Here is a 24,208-nt window from a genome sequence, read left to right as displayed (position 1 = left end):
TCAACAGAAATAAAGCAATTTTTCCGGTTAACCTGGGGTTTCATTTAATTCAAAAATTTCAGTTCGGAGTTTTTCAGTTTTACCAATTTCAAGAAAAATCCCAAGAAAAAAGGAAGCCAGACATCAGCACAGCGAGTGGTCATACCAAAGAGAATATTTCGCTCCTGATGACTTCAGCGGAGGCAGTGTAGCGATACGATGGTTGTGGAGTTCATGAAAGCCTAATTTAGGCAACACAAAATATGGATCCTTTTTGTTGTAGTTTACTCGACACACTCGCCAATCTGCAAACAACTTTCCAAAAATATCGCATATGTATTGTCGGGTAGTTTTTCGAATACTTGTTCAAAATTCTTCCGCAGATCTGACTTTTTTTGCTTCCATATCGCTAGATATGAAAACGCGGAATAAAAGTGTTATCGACTTCTTGCAACCGAGAGGCGCTGATACGGCGTGCTCGTCCGCTCTTTGCGCCCGTCTTGCGTTTGTTTGCCTCAAAATGCGCTCACAGGCTGCTTTTACACTCTCCCCCACCACACGCACACACACACCCGCGCGCGTTCACACGCACACGCGCACGCACGGACGCACGCACACACTGACACACACAAACAACCCGTCTCGTCGAATTAACCACCAACACTGGTGCGGGTTTTACTGCCGCGTCAGCACGCTCTCTGCGTGTTCTTTGTGCTGTCCATCAATTGATCTTCCCCCTTTCTGTAGTACTGTTTGAGAAGCTCTGATAACGTAGCTCTATTTTCTATTTTTCACAATTTTATTCATTGCACGCGGAACGCATTTCAGTTTGGCGGGAATTTGCACACGACGTACAAGTTAAAGGTGAATACGCCACGTGTCGGTAAATAAGTGAACTAGAACAGCTTGTCACAAATTTCTGGCCATGGAAGTGGAATGTATCATAATACTATATTATAATTTATATCTAATGAGTATTATGATGCACTCTGACTTTATTGACAGAAGTGGCTACTTATTATTTCATTTCGTATAGTGGGGGGTCATAGTGTGATCTCTACGACGTTATACTGCACATAATTAAAGAAATAAAAAAATACACGACTCAAACATATGTAGAAATAACACGCGTCTACTTTCAGCATAGTGCTATCCTCTACGTTCAATATATATTGGTGAATTTTTATATCACCGGCATATTGCGGAGATAAAAATTTTAAAATAAAACGGCCGGACGCCGTTTCAGCAATTCTGTATCGAACGGGGACTTGAAGAGATTTACAAAGAACAACGGTGCTTATCATAGTTCATACAAAGAAAAGGCCTCTATTTTCAGAGTAGGTCTAGTTGTATTTTTTTACAGCTAACTTTCAATACAACTGCACACAGAGTCGCATAAACAGTAGGCGAAAGGCTTGAATCACAATTATCGTGCATAATGATGTGAAAATCTACTCTAAGATCAAAGTAGAAAACATCTATGAAACCTTTCTCGCGAACTAGACGATATGACGTAAACATAAAAGATGCGAGATGCGCAGTTGTAAACCTGCAGAACATAAACCCATGCTGTGCCTATATTTAGGAAATTAAGCGACAAAAACTTACGCGTGATATTTTCGAAGCACTTGGAAAATAAGGAAAGAAGGTAAATCGAGTTGGGGAGTGCGTCACCACTGTTTTACGATACCTGGACAGGAAAGACCCAAGGCTAGTTTCCACAGCCCGAAAATTATTATAAACCTTAAAGGAATTGTGCAGTATCGTAAACAGCACAGACGTGACACTTCATATTACGATGGGACAATTGCAGATGGTATTTTGTCGTTACCCACACAGAACATAGTTCTAATTTTCTCGATACGTAATCTCGGTGTGCGCGAAATACAGGGCGCGCTACTCTAGCTATCATCATCATTGTTTGTAACGTCACGGGTAGAACAGATTGGGACAGACCGCGCATACCTTGGATCGTTCGGCTCGTAAACCAGCTTCATGCGCTGTTTGGGTATTGCGCGGCAAATCCTGTTTCATGCGTTGTATTTATTTTGTAAAGTGATATTTGTGATAGGACATTTTACCAAAGTTTTAAGACCCACGTGGCACGTGTAGTCGTGCCAACAAACACTCTTGGCCCTGAGGTGTCGAAGCGCTTGGTTGGTGGTGCCTCAATACAAAAAGCTGGATGATGAAAGCATAATATCCAGCACTTTATTTTACTACAACATCTGCGACGAGGAATAGGAAGTATTTTCTATTATGATTCGGACAAAATAAAACTAAGAAACGCATGTCTCATCACATTGGAAGCAGGAAAGCAAAATCCGAGAACCTCCCGGGTGTGTAGAAAACATTTCAGTGAAAGTGACTCCGTGTTTGCTGTTGGCACCAATGTGTTTTGTGAGTGCTGGTCTCTTATTAGTTTCGAGCTGATTTTTTTTTTTTGATTTTTGTAAACCTGTAAACGAACATTTCCACAGACTAACTGGCAGGAAGAAGCGGTGGCTCGCTTCAGGAGTCGTTTCAAATAAATCGCTTCTTTATTCCCCCAAGTGACGCGAAATTTGTGAGACCCCCTCGCGATCGAAGTCTTAAATCTAGTAAGTCGGTCACGGTAACAATTCACCTACCCTAAAAAATGAGGTATACACCTACTATGAATTACTACCGTTTGTATGTTTAATGTTTGCGGACCCAAATGCGCAGAATGCGTGATGCGCTTGTCAGCGAGCGATTTTAAATTCGTCAGCAATTCTTAGTAAAAATAGGATAGAGCAGATGAACGAATCACCTCGATTTGTCGCGCCATGGGGGACAATTAAAGAACCTATGAAAATTTTTTGTTTTTTTTTTCGAGCAGAAGTCGTGATTTGACAAACGTTTGTGCCGCGTATTCGATTCGGGAGGAGCTAAGCAACAGTTGCTGCGTAGCATTTCTTCGGCAGCAACTGCGGAGTGTCACTTGAATAGAAGCGTCTGTATCGGCAAGCTCAATGTAGCTAAAACAAGTGTGCGGCGCTCTGCAACTCAACTGTGCGCGTGTGCACAGCTAGAAGACAGTGCGTCATTTACTCTGGCGAATGCAAAACCTTTTTTTTTTCTACAGCAGCCCCCACAGATGCAAAAAAAAAAAAAAAACAGTCCGAGGACACTTAGGCATTTCTTATGAGCTGTGAATGGGAAGGCATGCCGCCTGGGATATCTTGCTTCCGCCTCGCGTTGTCCAAAGGCCTCGTCCTCTCGCCGCCTGAGACGCTTTGAGTCGCGATCGGATTTCGCCTTACGCGTTCGAAAGGCTGTGTTCTGTCTCTTAGCGCGTTGCGCGGCTGCTCGTACCGCCCACCGTGTACTCGGAGACTTGTCAACGATAATGGATCTCGCTGCCTGCCTTCTCGCTCGTTGTGCTGCGTTATTCGGCTCCCTTAACTCGCTTGCGGTGTACTTGCGTGGACGGGCAGCTTTCGCTACTGCCGTAGTGGCGGCCGCCGACGATGTAGATGCTAGAGGCACCGCCATGTTCGTCGGCGTCGAGAGGAGCAGAAGCGGCCGACCGAGGGCACGCCACCGTGATCCTTTTACCGGTGTGCATTGCCGGCGTGGGGCCCGCAGCGCCAGGGGGTGGCGTCCTTTGAAACTACGAGAGCACCATCCCGTTGGCGCCTCCGTAAAATCGCTGCTACGGACTACAAGCTTCGCTCCATGAGAGAGCCGAATTTAGGTACCGTTCATCGCGGCTTCAAGAGCTGATAGCGCTGGTTCTCTCCATAAACAATTATTGCTTTCGCATTGCAAAAAAAAAAAAAAAAGTCAGAGAAGTTGTGAATAGTTCCGACGCACGCCGCGCAAGCTGTAATGTAAAGCTCGAAACTTGTTTTTGCACATTTAAAAAAAATCATACAAACCTGTTATTCATTAGAAGCTCACACACACACGCACACACAAAAAAAAAATGCCTCGTACGCGTTTCTTTATTTAATAGAGAGCTTTTTCTCTGCATAGATGGCAACTAACAAAGCCGCTCCGTGCTTGGACATAGCGAGTCGTCTGCTCGTGTCCTACCATGCTACGTCACATGAGGGCGCCCGCGAGGTGGCGCCACCAAAACATCTGGTCGCAATAGTTCGCTTCACAGGAGGTCGAACTGCATTCCACGGCTACACCATCCAATGGAGCCAATCGAGGAGCCATAAAAGTGCTTGGTCACGGCTCTCGTCGGTTTTGTGCGCGTGCTATCGTCGACGAAACCAGTCACGCACATCACAAAGTGCAGGATTATGGGGCATTCACTCTGCGTCATTGGTTCAGCCGGAGAACGCACGAGAACAAAGACCGTGACTATGCACTTTTTGGCGCTGCTTCATAGGCGAAGGCTGGGGTCGTAATTTCAAACAGGGCATATCTCAGCACCTCTCTCATCCATGATCTGTTGGTGTCGTCCGTACCGTCGAAGTCCCGCGATACTTTTTCTTACATATTAAGACAACCAATACAAATGACAAACCACATTCCGCTGGAGCGAAATGAACGTCATTCAGTTCAGTCTTCTGCTGTGCGCCGTCATTCGCTTCCTAAAACCTGCACCGTCACGTATTTGGCGCTTCAAAGAATGTGGCTACTTGTAGAAAGCTCTTATCCAGGAGCTTTCCGTACCGTCGTTGCAGACTCTACTAAAATGACCTGCCAAAAATAAAAAAAGAGCGCTTTTTTTTTAGTATAAACGAAACAAATTTCTACCCATTGTTCTTTTATACAGCAGGATGTATAACGTATATCTCAAGATTTTCTTCGAATAATGGACGAGTATTGACTCTTCAGGATCACGGTATACACCTGGCGATAACGCTTGAAGGTATTCTTGCATTGCTTTCACCGGCTCCTGAGTTCCACCTCGCAATTAAGGAAACCTCGTTCCTAAATATATATATATATATATATATATATAAAACAAAAAAAACCAAACAAGTAGAGGTGAATTTCAGAGTATCCTTACCCGTGAATCTGTTTATCACGTTCGTGTTTGTCCGAAGACGTAACTAAACGCAAGAAAGCACGAAAAACCTCAGACCAATTGTTACGTCATATAAGGATCTTTTGGCCGCCAAGTGCATGTCGTTCGTGTGGGCAGCGCTTGCAATTGCGAGCTTGCCAGGTAGATTCCCCCGCACTGAGACCAGTCGAGACGTATCTTTTTTACCTTTCTGAAGATGGCGAGAGTGCGCCTGCATAGCCTTAATGCGCAGTGAAGATGCTCCAGAGCGAAGATTCCGAAAACTCCTCATATGACGTCCCGCTCCGGGAAGGAGGGGCTTCGGCTGTACTTTTAAACTGACTTTATGCAACCTTCGTGCACCAAATTCGAAAAAAAAAAAAATTAGATGTTTTATATTTGTTAGACTGGAGGTCAAATGTAGGCGATTCAAGTGTTTTTATTCCCGCGCTCCGGGGTTACTATGTCTATCCTTAACCAACTCGCCTGCCTACTTGCTTTAACTTCAATGGTAATGCTTATAATTTAATATTTTGTAATATTATTAATGTTATCAAAGGAATATACGTGTCCTTGTAGCCTATCGTATGCTCCACACGGAATGAAAAAAGACTGGGTCATGGGTATTAAAAAGCCTCAGAGAAAATGCCAAATAAACACCTGAGAAATGGTAGTAGGGAGTTTATTTCCAGACACGCGTATGCCATTGATATTTGACAAATTAAAATCCTAAAGCACTCTCAGGTAGCCTGATGCATTCGGCCAGAATTTAGATTCTATTTTCTAGGAATTTGGGTCTTTGCATGATTAACGAAGCGTAAGTGGTAAAAGACGTAGAGTTCAGTGCCCGGGTATTTCGGACCTAAACCTTCAATCAAGCGCCCGAGTTAGGCTTCAGCGCCTGGTTTCTCGGGTGTCAGCTGGCGTCTTTGAGCCTCAATCTCCGAAGAAGAAAAAAACTGGGCATCGCGGCCGTTTGTTGGATTACCACCCTGCATCGTATGGTGCTAATTCCCGAGCAAATAGAAGAGTGTTTGACTTCAGTAAGAGTGAATTTCATGGTCAACCAACATCTCTGGATCATCTATGGCACTTTGTAGCTCCTGTGGCGGGAACCAGAGGAAAGCCAACTTGTTTTTTTTCTCTGGCAAGTTTGAGCATAGACAAAGTACCTTGGCCCTAACTATAGCGTCTCGGTGCAAAGCAATATTAATTCCAAGTTAGGCTCCTTGAACTAAAGAACTTAGGTGAAATTAGGCAATTTTCTTTCTAGCGAGCGCTGCCTGGGTGATAGATTTAATTGCCCTTGAAACGTCGGAAAAGAGCGTGCAAATATAGTCTCTACATAATCAAACTTATGTAGAAACTACATAATGTTGATTATGTAGTTTCTACTAAAAACTACTGAAAACAGGACCACCAAGCACTAGGAGCTTTAATGTTTCCCACATTGTTAATTTGTTTCGACAAAATGATTCATATCTACTCATTTCCGACAAGGAAGGAGGATTTGTCGCGTTATCCAAACATGTGTACCTTGAAAAAGCTCACAAGCCTATTGATAAAACTTTCAACTGCTTGAAGGGATATAAGGCCAAAACGGTGAAGGCAAAGGCACTCCAGTTATGCCACAGGATGGACTTAGACCAGTCGAGGAAGCAGATTACAGCTGCCAAAAATGGCCAATGGCAAATCTTTTTCACTGCTAAAACATCCAAGGAGGGTTGCACTTTTCGCGTAATAGTTACTGAAAAGGGTTCGTGGCAGGGATCTAAATCTCGTTTTTTGTTACGTAACCTGAGCACCCTTGAATTGAAAGACCCTTTCTTTATTTCCACTTCAGAAGCAGTAATTCAATATCTAACACAAGATGCGATGAAAGTAGAGTTTGGGCTTTCTCTAGACGTGGATGACCTATTTACTCTGTACCACAAAAGGGTATGTTGGAGGCCGTGAGCGCTCGCATCGAGGTTAATGGCAACGTGACCTTTCAAAACCAATGTGGGTTACCAGTAGAGTCCTTTCTGGAATCCTTGAATTTTTACCTTACGTCCACAGTTGTCATGTTCAACAACCTTTCATATATACAAAAGCAAGGCATTTGCATAGGATCCTGTGTTGCCCCAGTACTATGTGACGATTTTCTTTTCCCAGTGTGACCACGACATATCCCAGAACCTTTCCAACAACCTGGTGGCACGTGTCTTTAGATATGTGAATGATTACCTCATACTTCTGCATGAAAGTCCTGCCCAACTTCAGGCAGTGACAGTCAACACCATCCAGTCTAATTTCTGTAAACAGGCCAAGGGAATGAAATTTTCATATGAACTACCAACCGCCAGCAAGCTTCAATTCCTGGACCTCCAACTTCTTTTCGGAGAGAACCGTACGTGTTGGATTTACTCACAATGGTCTAAGAAACGACCTCCTCAGTTTGATTTGGCCCATCCAAAAACCACAGAACGAGGAATTGCGCAGAGCTGTCTAAAAGCCGCCTTCCAAAAGTCCTGCAAACATGCAGCCAAGAATAGCTTTAATCCACAATTTCTAAGACTACAAGAGTCAGGGCATCCGAAATCCTTGTTGTTTGAGGTTGCAGAGAGCTCGGAAACTCCCAATGAAAGAAGACCAAGAAGTACTGAGAGAAGAACACGGCCAGCAGTGGTTCCTTACATCCACAAAATATCGCATAACTTTAAAGGGATAGCTTCAAGATATGACACACAAGTGGTACACTCAGCCCCGGATAAACTTAAGAGGCTTTGACCAAAAAATCAACAGACCTCAACAAACTCATAGCCTATGAACAGTCCATCATAAACATAAGTACGTGAATTGCGACGTCAATATGGTCTACGAAATTCCGTCCTCCTGTGGGAGTGTGTACGTCGGACAAACAGGCCGCCGTGTCAACGTGCGATTACGAGAGCATGCCTTGGCAATTCAATCATCTCCATCAGGACATCTCGCCATCCATGTGAGGAACTGTGCCTGCACCCCTGAGTTCAATCAAACTAGAGTCCTCATGGGCAATCACAACAAGAGGGTAAGCGAGATATGTGAGGCTAAAACTATCATGACTCGCGGGACCAAGCGCATAAGTGCGCCCTCTGTCGCACTGTGCCAAAAAAGCAGCAATATCTAGACAATTTTTCTTAAATCTAGCGGGTAACTGAAAATATTTTTCAATAATTTTTTCTTCTTTTTTAGAGGGGTAATTTAAATCGATCATCAGCGTAGATCGAAGTGTTTTCTTCCTTTTTTCCGAGTTTCATCGCATTTGTCACTTCGTTCGCCTCTTTCACGATCATTCGTGAAGATTCTCATCGCATTTGTCACTTCGTTTACCCCTTCACGATACATACAGTAAATACCTAGTTGTGAGTAGCGTTCTTTCCTATCTCGGTCTCCTTCCTGTGTTGTCTTTGCGCTACATTGTAATTATGCGAAACCCTTACCCGTATCGCTGCTTCGATTACACCAATCACGTTGGTACCATCCAGCGGAAAAAAAAAAAAAGAAAACGTGGAGCAAAGAGCGCTAGACCTCGCAGGGAACGGCGTGTGTGGACGACTTCGGCGCCATCGCCTTCGGAGCCCAAATCTAGTACAATGGAAACGGGACGCTGCGTAGCCGTGTCCTCGGGGCAAAGTCCATGAACCTAACTCGCAGCCAATTGGCCAGCCGCTTCGCCAACCAACCAATACCAATAAGAAACCAATCAATACGTCACGGAACCAGAATGTTTTACTTGTTGACGCAATTAATGCAAAGGTGCAGGCGAGGTGGACACAATTAGCTGTAATGATACCTGGAGAAGGGGAACAAGGGAGACAAAGGACAAACACAACTTTCCTAACACAGCTAGCTGACCCGTGCGCGCTGAAAAATCTGCCTAGACGTCAGTAGAGCAAACGGGTTTTATCAGCTGACGCCAGTCTAACACCAACGCGGATGAACAGTCCGCATTTTAATGTTATGATTTAGTGCAATAAATGCATAGGCGCAGGAGAGATGGACAGAGTAAACGATGATACTCCTTGGAGAAGGGGAACAACGTGGACGAATTTGTGTGGCTTGTTTCGCTTGCTTTTGTAATCTTAATTTGATATAACTCCCAAAATAAGCCTTAACTAAAAAAAAAACAAAAAAAAAACGTTTTTTATGTGCTTTGACGTTCGATAACCTCCGTCGCGAGCAAGTTCCAAATCAGTCCTTACATTTTAGACGTCTCATATAATAAAGAATTTCGTGTAATGCTATTCATCGATAATACATCTAAAAAAGAAATTTAATTGGATGTGTCCCCAATCGCTGACAACCTCAGTCGCTCCTTTGCAGCTGTTTCAGGTGTATTGTATCACGAAACCATTGTGGCTTCAAAATGGATACCTTATTGTGCGTTCAGCGTCCGCCTTCTTTGAACATATCTGCAAATCATCTACGGAGCTGTACTTTTTTAAATGTTGTTTTCTTTGAATAGAGAGCCTGGGGCAGTTAATATTCGGCTCGGCAATTTATGACGCGTGTTTTTGAGGCTTGAATAACCTTCTATAAGTATTAAATGAAACTCAACTCCGCAATCATTTCTTTCAGCTTAAAATGAGCTGCTATAAGATTCCTTCACAAAAGGAATACGCGTGATAGTTAAGAAATTTATATTCCGATATCTATTGTTCTGTGTCGAGCGCTAATATTTCGAAAGCACATTGTGGTACGAATTTCACCATTTCTTAGAAGGTTCAATCTGTTAGTGCCATTCAATCATGGCTTTATTCCGGGGTACGAAACCGATTTCCTAAATGCAGAGCATGTAACAAATTACGCACAAATCGGTATAAAAAAAATTCTGGTGGCTCTTGCCAACGCTGTGAATCACAGGTCGACCAAAATATGTCCACAGAAGCGCGATCGGAGCAAATAGGGGCGCCACCAAACGTTGCGCTGTTTTGCCTGATCGAATTACAATAAGATGCGCTAACATTTCTTGAGTACTAAATGTTCCCCAGTAGCCCGACCCAATTATGAGGAAATGACATAAAAAGTGCAGGAAGCTCAAATACCGTTAGAGGCCCCTTTTTACCTTGTTTTCAAAGGTTTCCAAATTATATTTGATAAAAAAGTTAATTTTTGTTTGTCCTACAGTGGCATGTACACTCTTGAATTGATTTGGTATTGCAATGTAATCTCTTTGTTCTGAGAAAAGATAATGCCATTGTGTTTGTACGCATTTATATATATTTTGTAGCACAAAGAAATATGTGGTCAGCAAAGGTTTATCTCATGGTGTTTCAACAGTTTTTGTTCTAATGAATTTGGAGTCTAGAAAGGCATTGCCTAGCTCTATGTAGGAATCGTGATAGTTTGACTTTTTAATCAGTATATCCGAATAATTGATTGAATCTAACAAACTAAAGTTGCTTTAATGGCACAATTGTTGTTTTGGTGGTGTTATATCTTGTGATAAAACACTGAAGTTAATTGGACACGTAATAAAATAGTGGTCCGGCGTTTTGTAAATACATATTAATATTAATAACAACGAATGAAAAGGTAATAACTTGAAAACATATAACATACATGTAAGGTGTGTCTTTTGCTGAACATAATTCTTTAAAAAAAAGTAACGAAAGAAACTCTATCGAGTGTGTGCAGATGGATTATACGGTCCGTATATCTGTGATTCCTGTGGTTTTTCGTTTGGAGGCTAAAAGAAAAGCGAGAAAAGTTTCAGTAGAGATGTGTATTTTGAGGTTTATGCTTTTAAGCAATACTTGAACGCTTTCTACGACAAAATATCTTGCTATAAACACATCTTAAATGATATAAATGAGAATGGTTTCCTAATATTTCACTTGTTCCTTTTTAAGCGCTCCAACCAGTAATACAATGTTTTGCAGCCACTGCGGTTCATCATTCATGGGAAATTCGGAATGAAGACCTTCGAAAATGACATTGCATTGATAAAGCTGAACGAATCTTTTAACATTTGGAACAGCGGTGGAATGATCGGCACAATTTGCCTCACCAGGAAGTCTGTTTACACCAACCAGTCTTTTGAGGTGGCTGGATGGGGCAGGCTTGCTACACGTAAGAACGGCTATCATTATTACATGGCATTTGTAGCATCTCCTAGGGCTTGTATATCCAAAACTACGCAGGGTCCTTCAGCTAATTGATGAAAAGGATTTAAATAAATGCTGGGAACGCTCTGGCGTCGAACCAGTTCATATAAAGGGCAACTCCGGACAGTATTTTTGAATTTGTGATTACGTCTTTTTTCAGCTCAGTCAGTGTCTTTGAATAATTAATTTTCTTGTGATATTGTGTGTAGCCGTACGAATTTCACGGCTCAAAGTTTGGTTTCGGATGTATCCGGCAGAATCGAAACTACCAGCTAAAGAGGGATTTCAACAGTGATGTCACCTGTACGACCGCGACGTGACGTCACGGTGGTGCTGCGGGTGGCAGTACCACGTGCGGAATCAACCGCAGTACCACAGCAACCTGACGCCACAGGGGTGCTGGATAGATGGATGTATGGATGGATGTTAATGTATTTACCGGTAGCTTGCGCCACCTAGACTATAAGATTCCTCCCGCCCTTCTAAGGCCAATTTTCTCCCACTAACCATTATTAGGCATTGTCGGTTATCACCTGTGTGACCTTAGGTGAATCGGGCAAAAAAACTAAGAAACAACATCTCCCGCCTCTTTGTCCCGGGGGAGGAAGTCGCCAATTTTCGTCTGGTCGAACCTTGTCGGCGTTACCCTAGCACCCCGGACCCACTGGATGACAGTGTTAAGACTTTGAGCCGAAGCCACACAGGAGGGAGTCCCTATTTCCCTCTCTCCCGCCTGTCCCCAGCTGTACTAGTCAGTTGTCCATCATTTCATTTTTCCCTAGATAATTTCCGCCAATCTTCTAATCGCCTGTTTGTGGCTGTTATCCTTTTCTCATGGATGAAGAAAGAATAAAACAATTAAAACAGGGACAACACAACCACATCTCTCAACTAGCAACAGACGAGTAAACTTTCAACAGCGAGCAGCCGACTATACCCAGTAGGAGTAGGGGAGAGAAGGAAAGATACGAAACGCGAAGTGCAAGTCAGGGTGGTAGGGTTATCTCGGATTTTAAAAATTCAACCTCAGTTTTCGTCAGCAGGAGGGAAGGGTTAGACACGTTGTTTTTTGCTGTGGTCATGGCGAATGATTCAATGATTTCCCTGCCGAATCTGCTGTCATGCCCCCCCCCCCCCCCCGGATTTTTGTGTCTTCAAAGAGGGGATGACAACGCAAACACGAACGGGCATGTATGACTATGGGATGATAAGAATCTGGAGAGGCCTTAGAAACTTCGTTGTGATGTTCGCGGAGTCTGTGATTGGTGCATCTGCCGGTCTGTCCTATGTATTGATGGCCGCAGCTCAAGGGGATAGAGTAAACTTTCTTCTCTTTGCATGGAATGAATTTCTTTTCGTGTTTGACAGTGCAGCCAATCGGAATCCGGTTGTTGTTCACTTGTTGACAGAGTTGTTTAAGACGCATGCGGCACAAGAAGGCAACATTCGTGTCGAACTTTGAGGCAATGGATTTTATCCGGTGGGCTGAATTGTGTACGTAAGGAATGACGGCGAATCGGGCTTTCTTTTTTTTGTGGCTGGTGACTGGCGGTCAGGCCCGCGAATCATCCTTTCCATTACAGATCGGAGAAGGTCGACGGGAAACCCTGCCCTGACGAGTCTCATGTGCTGCAATTTGAAGCTATCTTCTGAAAGATGACAGCAAGACTTCGTGAAGGATGAAGTAAACAACATCATCCTTCACGAAGTCTTGCTGTCATCTTTCAGAATATAGCTTCAAATTGCAGCACATGAGGCTTGTCAGGGCAGGCTTTCCCGTCGACCTTCTCCGATCTGTAATGGAAAGGATGATTCGCGGGCCTGATCGCCAGTCACCAGCCACAAAAAAGAAAGCCCGATTCGTCGTCATTTTTTACGTACACAATTCAGCCCACCGGATAAAATCCATTCCCTCAAAGTTCGACACGAATGTTGTCTTCTCGTGCCGCATGCGTCTTAAACAACTCTGTCAACAAGTGAACAACAACCGGGTTCCGATTGGCTGCACTGTCAAACACGAAAAGAAATTGATTCTATGCAAAGAGAAGGAAGTTTACTCCATCCCCTTGAGCTGCGGCCATCAATACATAGGACAGACTGGCAGATGCACCAATCACAGACTCCGCGAACATCATAACGAAGTTTCTAAGGCCTCTCCAGATTCTTATCAACCCATAGTCATATATGCCCGTTCGTGTTGGCGTTGTCATCCCCTCTTTGATGACACAAAAATCCTGGGGGGCATGACAGCAGATTCGGCAGGGAAATCATAGAACTATTCGCCATGACCACAGCAAAAAACAACGTGTCTAACCCTTCCCTCCAGCTGACGAAAACTGAGGTTGAATTTTTAAAATCCGAGATAACCCTACCACCCTGACTTGCACTTCGCGTTTCGTATCTTTCCTTCTCTACCCTACTCCTACTGGGTATAGTCGGCTGCTCGCTGTTGAAAGTTTACTCGTCTGTTGCTAGTTGAAATATGTGGTTGTGTTGTTTCTGTTTTAATTGTTTTATTCTTTCTTCATCCATGACTTAAACCAACACGCTCTTCTCCCAAGTATCCTTTTCTCTTCCATTCTTTCATCGTCGCCAGTAAAACTCAGACTTGTTGAGATTTTGTTTAAAGCTTGAAAGCATTAGACCTACAAAGGGTAGCTTGATGCAAAAGGTGCAATGTGATGTTTCTCAATGCACTCTAAAACGTTTGTTTTGAAAGGCATGCGCAAGAATTAATATTTAACAAGTTGGCAAATAAAATAGTGTCAATTAGACAGTTTGGCAGCAAATATCAAAACTTGCTCAACACGACACTGACAATTCCGCATTCGCTCGACATGCATAGCATAGACCATCATTTCTTTTTTTAAATCTTGGCACAATCTAGCTGAAACACCAGGAATAATTATGCATGGTATGTTTTCTCTCGTACTTCAATTTTTGCCGAAAGCAGAAGTCTATAAAGTTTTCGATATCAGGAACGCCTATTTTTCTAAAATCGCAGCCCGTTCTCGTTAATGATGCTGTAAAGCAATGCCAAAATCACTGACCTTGTAAAGATTTATGCACGTACTTACTAAAGAGGAACGTTTGCCACACGGTTACACCTCAGTAGATGATTTAGGTCTTCTAACATAGTTCTTAAACTTGGATAACACTTTTCTTAAGTGCAGGTGTAGCAGAACGAATTTCGCAGCTCGGATAACCCACGAGTGTTTTTGGGAAAACCACTGGGTCCCTAGGATCCCAAAACCCAAGGTCTATAGATACGGCTAGATGATAAAATATCACAAAAAATATTGTTCAAGTAAATTGCAATTGTAAAAACACGAAACTTCATACTCTTCACAGTCAAATCTTTATATTTTTTTACCATATCTACTCAAAAGTACTACCCGAGCCATTGAGAATTAAATTCTTTATTTTCTTTCTTTACACTTGAACTTTACTAGCTTAATGATTATCGATATGGTTATGGAGTGTGGAGTTTTAATCCAAGGAGCTAAGACAACCGAATGTTGCACACTTGGCTCAAACTGGAATCGAGATGCAGGAACATTTCTAATTCCTAATATTTTAATATATATTTATTTATTTCTGTGTGTTTTTAGCTACACAGTTAAGTCTCCCAGAAATCAAAATTTTCATAACTGACTTCTGTATTTTTGTATTGGGCCCATCCGAAGCGAGCGTATTTGCGGGTGAACTGGCAAAGCATCTTTCCTGCAGCTTGGGAATAAAACGGGTGAGAGAAGCTGCGATGTCGCGCAAGTCTGCGACTCGTTAGTAGGCCGCTTCTCTCCTATTCTCCGTTGCGCGTTATGAAAAGCAGAGCAAGCTCCTTCCTCAAAACGCTCCACTCTTAAGCAGGGCGAAGGCTGGCGAGGAAGAGGAGAGAGAGGAGTTTAGTGGAGTCGCCTCCTCTCCAGCGTCCGCTCTGCTGAACTGGAAAGTGTGGAGGGCATATTTGGAGGGAGCTTGTCCTGGTTCTCTTGTCACCTGCCACAGACTATGCGGAGAGCAAGTCGTCTGCTTCTTGAGCAGGGGTTGCGATGACGTCAGAACATTCCAAGCTCTTATGGGCTGATTGAGAAAAATAAAGTGGGTAGATTTCGATTCTATGAGCTTTGAGGTATGCCCAAAATGTTTCTTTTTTCAATGAACCAATAAGAGCTTGGCGTCGTTCTGACGTCACAGCAACTCCTGCGCAAGAATAATAATATAATAATAATAATATTCTTTATTCAGAGAAGTGTCTAGGAGGAGGGGGCAAAAGGCGATTTAAATTGCCCTGACAGGGCTCCATCCCCCTGTACAGGCAGCAGCAGAACGTACAGAAACATACGAACAGAAACAATCAATTACTCATAGTGGGATTACACAGAGATACAGTGATAAAACAAAAGAAATGCGGCCGGAAACTTTAATAAATCATGTTATACCTGAAAGGTACGTTTTCAGTGTTCGCTTAAATGTGTATATTGTGTTGGAATTATTGATTATGGACAGTATTTCAGGGTGGTTGTTTAATAGCTGTGCGATCTGATCAAGTATCCTTTGTTTACCGTAGTTTGTGCGTACTCTAGACTGAGTGTAGTGAGTATGGCGAAATGAGTATATTGATGCATTGTTGATGTAATTTTCATGTACAAACTGAGGGTGTGCTTTTATTTTGTAAAACATGTAAATTGCCAGTTTTTGAATGAGTGATTGTTCTACCATAGGAAGAGAATACTTGATAAAATATGGGCTAGAGTGCTCCTTATATGAGATAGTGGCAATTGACCGTACTGCTCTTTTCTGTAGAATGAGCAGCTTGGATATACAGGTCTGTGAGCACGCATCCTATACCAAACTGCAGTAATTTAAACGAGAATGAAGAAGAGTAAAGTATAACTGTCGTTTTAACCACACCGGAATGATATATTTGAGCCTATTTATAATGCCTATTGACCGGGAGATGTTGGGCCGGATCTGATCAATGCGATAAGACCAATTAAGGTTTTCTTGAAACTATACACCTAAAAACTTGTGAGCTTTTACATATTGAATTTCACTATTTCTAAATCGCAGGTTAAGTTCTTGATTAATAGTTTTATTTTTTGCTCGAAATATCATATTCTTTGTTTTCTCGGTGTTTAGCTCTAATTCATTACATGTCTACAATGCACTTAACTCTAACATCCAATCATTCGGGAGTGATTGAGGTTCATCTATGTTGGCACCAGAAAAAAATACGTTAGTATCATCGGCATATAGCACAATGTCAGGTGTGTGGGGAATGTTGACAATATCATTAATATACGCCAAAAATAAGAGTGGTCCAAGGATGGACCCCTGGGGAACACCATAATGTATTTTAGCGATCTCTGATTTCTCGCAACTTAAGTCGTATATTGCACACGATCTGATAAGTAATTTTGAACAAGTTCTAGGGCTACTCCTCTAATACCATAGTTATACAACTTCTTCAGAATTATTTCATGCTTAATAGAATCAAACGCTTTCCTGAAATCTAAAAATATCCCTAATGTGTAAAGCTTGGTCTCAAAATTGGTTAAAATTTTGTCCTTGATTTTCAGTAAAGCTTCCTCGGTTGATTTCCCTTTTTGAGATCCATATTGTTGTTCGACAATTAGGTTATTTTTAATGAAATGGTCCGACATCCTGGAGTTTATTATCTTCTCTATTACTTTTGAAAATACTGGCAATACATATATAGGTCTGTAGTTGTTTAAATTATTAAGTGGCCCACCTTTGTGTATTACTGATACTCGGGCTATTTTTAATTGAGCAGGAAATATCCCGGTGCTTAATATTTTATCACAGATTGCTGATAGTGGTTGACATATTATCCCAGCAATTGCTTTTATGGGTTTAACTTTTAGCTCATCATCGCCGCATGCGCCACTGTTTCTTAATGAATTTATTACGTTAAGCACTTCAGTCTCTGTAGTTGGTGACAAAATTATAGACTGTTGTAAACATACGCGGGTATGAAATTCAAAGTTTCTTTCCTGTTGTAAGGAGAAAGTCGGAGCGCCCGAAAGCAAAAAATGAGCATTAAATAGATTTGCAAGTTCTCTACCAGAATAATCCACGTCATCTATTCTAAGGACATTGGGGATGGTACTGCTTGACTTGGACATCAGTTCTTTTGCCGTCTTCCATACTTTCACTGGATTATGTTGACTTGTAATGATATCATTTTTATAATACTTTACTTTCGCCTTTTTTTATGTCAGAGTTTAGCTTGTTCCGTCTCTTTTTGTATTCAGCCAGTATGTCGAGGTCTTTTGTTTTTATAAATGTGTCGTAAAGTTTATTTCGCTCATTTATTCGTTTGAGAAGTGTTACAGTAATCCAGGGTTTCCGTGATTTCTTGTGTCTTTTGGCTTGCCTAAATGGGAACGCATCTTCATAGGCTTCTTTTATCTTCTCTATAAACTTATCGTAGGATTTACTAGGGTTTGGCTCATTGTATATATCATTCCAGTGTATGGCCGATACAAGCGTAACAAAGCGTTCGATACTATAATCGTTTATGTCTCGATAGTAAGGGTTAGTTATATTCGTTTTATTGTAGCCAACGTTTGCGCATGGAAGAAAGCAAAAGAGAGGTAAGTGATCACTTAAATCCACCGTCAGTACACCAGATACTACGTCATTTCTCATTGCATTGATTAAACATAAATCAATTAAAGTTTCCGTCTCAGATGTAACACGGGTAGGACACTCAATTTCATTTTCATAACCATGTGATTGCACGAGGTCTAGCAATTCTAACTGCCATGAGTCAGACAACATAAGATTAATATTAAAATCCCCAACAAGTATCATAGGAAGTTTACTCTCAGATGCATACTGAAAAATTTATTGTAAAAAGTCTAGAAAAACACTAGGTGATCCGGATGGCGGTCTGTACACAACACCTATAATGTAATCACGACAACCTACAAGAAGACGCTCATAATTCGCACAGACACGAGTATATTCAGAGATATATAACACTGCATGCCAAGTAGCTTTTATAGTAAAGGGACGCTCCCCCACCTTTTTTCCCAGTTCGAAATATCTCTGTATGGTAGTAACCGTTAAATTCAGGAGTATGTTAATCATTCGTAATCCATGTCTCAGTGAATGCTAGGATATCAAAGCGTAGTTCTAGGCAGTCAAGTAACTCTTCAATTTTGTCACATTTGTTTCTAATGCTTCTTGTGTTTAAATGAAAAACAGATAATTTATTGTCATTGTGTGCAATGTTTCCATTAACAAGATTTCTGAACGAATTGTTGTTATAATAACCGTGTTCTGTGGAAAAACTTTCCATTATCGAAAAAATAAAAGTAAAAGTGAACTTCGCTTTTCTGATTAACGTATAAGTTCCAGGTCATCTTCGCGTTCTATCCTGATAGGACGGTCACCGGCAGCTTTTCTCACGAACACCTTTCCTTCTTTGTGCCATGCAAATTGATAGCCCTTTTCAGCGGTTTTGGTCCTAATCTGCCAGAATAACTTTTTGTTTTGAGCTGTCAGGTTTTCATAGATGCGCACTGTAGATTTCATCTGCCTTAGGCGCGCATTTCCCTGTAGCCACTTGTCTCGGGTGAGACGTGACGCAAATCGCACTAAGATGACTGGAACTTTGTCGGACTTAGGGGGGAGTCTGTGTGCTGCCTCGACATCTTGCTCGGTCAGCTTTGGTAACTGAAGCTGTTCCGAGAGCGAGTTTAGTTGACTCAGTAAGTTTTCATTTGCGGAAGGCGCCAGCCCGTGTACTTCAATGTTTTGCCTTCTACTGTACTGCTCTAGATCGTTCACTTCGCGCCTGAGCTGTTGGATCTCACTGTCGCCACTTGTTTCCACCCTCTCGATACGCTTTTTTAGCTCTTTGATTTCTTTTTTCTGCTGTTTAACTTTGGTAAGCAGTTCGTCATACTGGTCAGACATGACCTGGACCGAGCGCTCGATTCCATCAACAGTGTACTTGATTTCCATCAATGCGTCAACTTTTGCGTGTAGTGTCATCGAAACAGAGAGTTTTCTACTTATTTCCGCAAGTGTGTTTCCATCATCTTTTTCGTTTGCTTGATTTGGTATCTTCACCTACTGGATCGCTTCTTGCTTTTGCTTTCTCACAAGTTAGACACGTCCAGGCTTCTTTCGAAGCAGCACTTTTCTTTTTGAATGCCCTTTTAGACACTCCCGAACACGCCCCCAAGTGGAAGCTGAACTCACATTCAGCACAACACATAATTGAGTCACTTTTTGGCAAGCAGAGGACTTGCTCTCCGTAGAGACCAACACAGGGCTTAGGCGTGATGCTGATGCGGAGGCGCTGCTATCGGCATGACACCTGCACGGACGCCTTACGGGACTCTGGGTTTTACGCATGCGCGATGCACAAACCCTGCTTTGGGTAAACGCGGAGATGTTTTCTAAACCGCACGTATGCTCATGATACCGGGCACCAATCCAGCGTTGTCCGAAGTCGGCGTTCCGTGCAGCCACGGATGGGCAAAATCATTGCAAATATGGATCGAAATACAAATACAAAATACTTCGTCAAAACATTTCCGAAAAAGCATTTAAATACAAGATACAAATACAACCAAATGTATTTGGTCTCCTCCAAATACTTTTCCAAATACATTCCTCAAAATTTGCGTCAGCGACTTCAGGGCACCTGCAACGGGTTTCTGGGTATCTCATTTTAATTTTGCATCGCGCACTCGGGATTTAGTGTGCGAGGCTCTAGTAACGTAATAGAAATATAATCGCAAAAAAATGTAATCGGCTTGGACGTAATACGTGAAAAAAGTACAGAGCTTCAAGCAGCTTTTTTTGTCGATTAAATTTTGGCATTAGATCAACAAAGAAACGAGACGACCAAGACGCGCAGCGCTAACCAGAGAATTTTTTATTGTTCCAACTCGCGCCAGTTGCGAAAATCTGGACGACCCGCACATTTAGAATGTTCCAGGCAAAAATATGAATGAAAATCAGGCTGGAAAGCATCACAAGTTGTCACAAGCACGTGTTTAGCCAGTCTGCCTGTGAACGTCGATTTCGTCACTATTCTTGCCCTCGACTAGCACCGTAATCACAAAGTCACTAAACGCTTGTGCTTGATCAAAAGACACTGCATTCGGTGCAGAACGTAGTTTTCTTCCTGCTCTGGACAGTGACAATAAATTTGAGGGATGTATTTTCGCCCACAAAATTGTATTTAATTACAATTGTATTTGAAATACCTAGATTTTAGTATTTAAATACACACGTCAAATGCATTACCCAATTTGTAATTAAATACAAATGCAAAATACACAAAGTATTTGAAATACGTATTTCAAATACTTGTATTTGAAATACTGCCCATCCCTGCGTGCAGCCTATACTTTTATTCTTATGGATAAGAAGCACGACCTTTATTGTGTCCTGTGTGAAGAGGTTTTTACGGCCTGCTCGTTTCGCTCCTTAAGCACAGACTTCCAGCTGACTGAATTCTTTTCATTCAAGCTTACATCAAACCTGTACCAGCAGTTTGGCTAAGTTCACAGCTACGCAACAAAAGTATTTTTGTTCTTATCTAACTAGCGCTAAACTTATAAAACAAACAACAGTATAGCTGCTCTCAAAGAATATTAGACTCTTAAAAAGTGTAAACATTAAAAATATCCTTTCTTGGTTTTTAAGGTGGCTGGTATCATCGTCGCGTGTAAAGATATTTTATTACCAATATAAGAAAAATTAACGGTTTGTAATTTATACGCAAAATGCAACACCTAAATTTGTAAAAATCAGCTTGTGGTATGGAAAGTTTCCACAATTCAAGAATAGACAATATTTATTCTCGAATTCGTGCTTTAAAATACCGTTTCCTTTTTGCAATTGTTTTGCTCGTGATACGCATTTTGTTTACCTGCTTCGTTGAACATGATTGTTTTAGAATGCTTATTATTTATGTAGCGTTTTTATTTTGGTGTTTTTCTTTCTTCTTCTTTACTTTGCTATGGTACTCATTCGAATGTGATTATAATGCAGAATAAAATCTGACTTTGTGTTTCAAATATATTTTTTCAACTTCTTTTTTAATACATTTTCTTGACAATGCTTACACTTTCTAAACTCTCCTGTATCATGGTTATGTTTTTATTATGTCAAATATATCCGCTTGCTGCCTGCCCTTAACCAAGAAGTGGCTAAGTCCTTGTCAGGCACATATGCCGTTTACTTTAATTAAGCGCCCTCTACCATGCTGTACCGCAGAAACAAACAGCTTCAGGAACAAACGTCTATCAGAAATGTACGTTACCTATTATTATTATTATTATTCAAATTGCCCATATTCAAATACTTTTGGAGTAATTTTTTACTGATGCGATCTTCGTTTTTATCAAGTAAACGCAAGTGTAACCTCAGTACTTTTGGAAACACTAAAATTATTTGTAGCCGTTACAATCTGTTCTCCTCTTTTTAATGGCGCCCCTGTTTTCACAAGTTTCCCACCAAGGAATCCTCAAAACAAGTTTCCGGCAGAAAGAAGGTTTACCAACATTAGTGAATTAAGGAAACAAGTACTTTACCGTGGCCAGAAGATTTGCGACAGGTGCTTATAGTCCACTTACCCGTCCCCTCGTGGGGTATTCCCCTTTAACTTTTACGCCGTGTGCAAATTTCCGCCAAAACGGAGTGTGTACCAAGTGTAAAGACAGCAACTTCAAATATAAAATAGGATTAGATAATGAGTGTTTCCCAGTTGCAACCTACTGATAACTTTGTCATTCTCCGTTACCATTTCATGGCGATACTGTGATCTAAGAAAGAACATCGAAACTTCTAAACGATTTCGCAGACGTCACCGCACGAATTTCTGTAGTTCTTATAGTTAACTTAAGTGCGATCAAGTTAGGTACTTATAGATATAACTGTGTTCCGAGTGAGTCTATGTAGGACATAAAACGCACGCTACTCCTGTCACGAATGAGTTATGAGGCGGCGAATGACTGAGTACACTAAACGTTTAGTGTGACGAACTCGTTTCCACAAATAACAAGGAAACAGAAGTTAACAGCAGAGCGTCGCAGGCGTAGAAGTCGGCGTAAGACCAGAGTCGGACGCTGGGGCGAGACTGTCTCGACAAGGTCGCGGAGGCGTCTTAATTATCTGTTTGACTCATGGTACTGTGACAAATATTCCAAAATGAATGTAGTTTATTTTAAAAAAAAAACGGTCTTCATGTGGGGGTGGTTCAGCCGTTTTTACACCTTGGTTCATCTCTTGAAATTTGGGCAACCGCGCCTCGCCAGTTTGAACGTTTTGAGGTCCATCGAGTTCATAACTGTTAACGAAATGCACAATTTCGTGCTTTTCGCTACAAGCTGCTGCTATAGCAATTACTTTAGAATGAGCCACCTTTGAGAAACCTTGTTCCGAAGTGAACATGCACGTTTGACTGCTTTCAAGCGTTCGTTCATCATTTCAACTCTGAGGCCTGGAGCTTGTCTGGGAACGTTTAGAAATCGACTGAGTTCTCAACTGGCGACGAGATATAAAATTTAAGGCCGCCGACTACAAGTCGGCGGTATTGTAAAATCTTGGGCTTTTGCCCTCTTCGAGGAATGTGACATCAAGTGGAATATTTCCGTACGCTCTTCTGTCCATTTCTTCTTAATGCGCAAGCATTAGCTCACCCATCGAGCAAAGCCGGCGGCATCTAGCTGTAACCGAAAAAAAAGAAAAACGCAAAAGAAATGCCCATTCTTCCATTGGCTGAGCAAAACAACCCCAAGATATCTATTGGCGGCCGCTTAACGAGAGCGCGCTTTTGGCCGCCGCTCCCATATCAGGCGTTGCCGGAGGAGGGGGGGGGGGGGGGGGGGGGGGGGGGGGGCTGCGGGCGCTTGACGAGAGCGCGCTTGGCAACCTCGTAAATAGCGAATTGTGGCCGTCAACGTGAGTACACCGCAGACGAACTAACCGCTCATTCACACTGGAAGCGGATCCGCGTTCGCAAAGCCGTTGCGAACGCGGTTGTATAAAGATGCATTACAATTGCACGCGCACTCGATGTCATCGAGTGCGCGTGCAATTGTACTGGATCTTTATACAACCGCGTTCGCAACCGCTTTGCGAACGCGGATCCGCTTCCAGTGTGAATGAGCGGTAAGAAGGGGAAGAACGACATTCATGCTCTCGCATTCAAAATTCATTAAAAATGCTTAGGTGTCCCCTAAAGTTTTCTTTTTTGCTGAATGTGTGAAGGCGAATGTAATAATTAATTGTAAGCAAACATTTAGTACCTGTCTAAATATTACTTTTGACATATGAAAGCGAAGTGCAAGGGAACTTTCATCCTCTCATTAATATTTTACTCACCGCAGCGCTCCCATTCCTTTCAATAGAAATCACTTTATTCATGTCGTATAGCATTCTACTTAGAGATAATATTTTGAAAACTTATTTCGTAATTTTACATTCTAACATAAAACAGCTTTTCTTGTTTGCTACTGTATTTATGTCAATAAATAATGGAAATGATCGTAATCGTCTAAACGAAAACAAATCCACCTTATTTGGGAAATACGTCTAAGGAACCCAAGAAAATAATTTTTAAGAAAATACAAATGGTACCCAGCACTCTATTAAATTTTCTGGTAGAGTCCAGTCATTTTACAAATCTTTTATTTTGTTGTATTCCTAAAATGTGCTCGTTTGACCTTCGTTCTTTCTGAAAAAAACCTTGCCGTGAAGTGCCTCCGAAATAAAGTTTTGTACAGATGTAATACGTATATTAGACACAAAAAGCTTTTCATAATATTGAGGAGGGATTCCATTTAATTTAAACATTGATAACGAGTTTCTTTGTAAATAGTAATTAATTGTACAATTCCATTGAGTCGGATAGTATCTGTAGTTGCAAAACATAAAAAAAAAGTTTAAGCGAATGAGAAACCTTCAGTTTACACGTCATCATTTTAAACTTTCAGCATAAGAACAACGGCATACGATATAATGGAGTGGTAGCAGGGCGAATCGTTGAAAACGTAACGTTTCTGTGCTATGGCCAGTGCCGTAACCCGCTGAGAGATGGCCCAAGCATACAATGGTGCAT

General features: G+C 41.8%; 1 pseudogene; it reads right to left on the bottom strand.

Moving 5' to 3' along the window:
• The window catches only part of LOC115310611, a 48,307-nt pseudogene extending 30,150 nt beyond the window's left edge, over window positions 1–18,157 (bottom strand).
• Window positions 18,158–24,208: the final 6,051 nt, after the last annotated feature.

Source organism: Ixodes scapularis, unplaced genomic scaffold (assembly GCF_016920785.2).
Source record: "Ixodes scapularis isolate PalLabHiFi unplaced genomic scaffold, ASM1692078v2 PGA_scaffold10__122_contigs__length_95168666, whole genome shotgun sequence".
Lineage (NCBI taxonomy): Eukaryota > Metazoa > Arthropoda > Arachnida > Ixodida > Ixodidae > Ixodes > Ixodes scapularis.
This window is presented reverse-complemented; position numbering and strand designations above follow the sequence as displayed.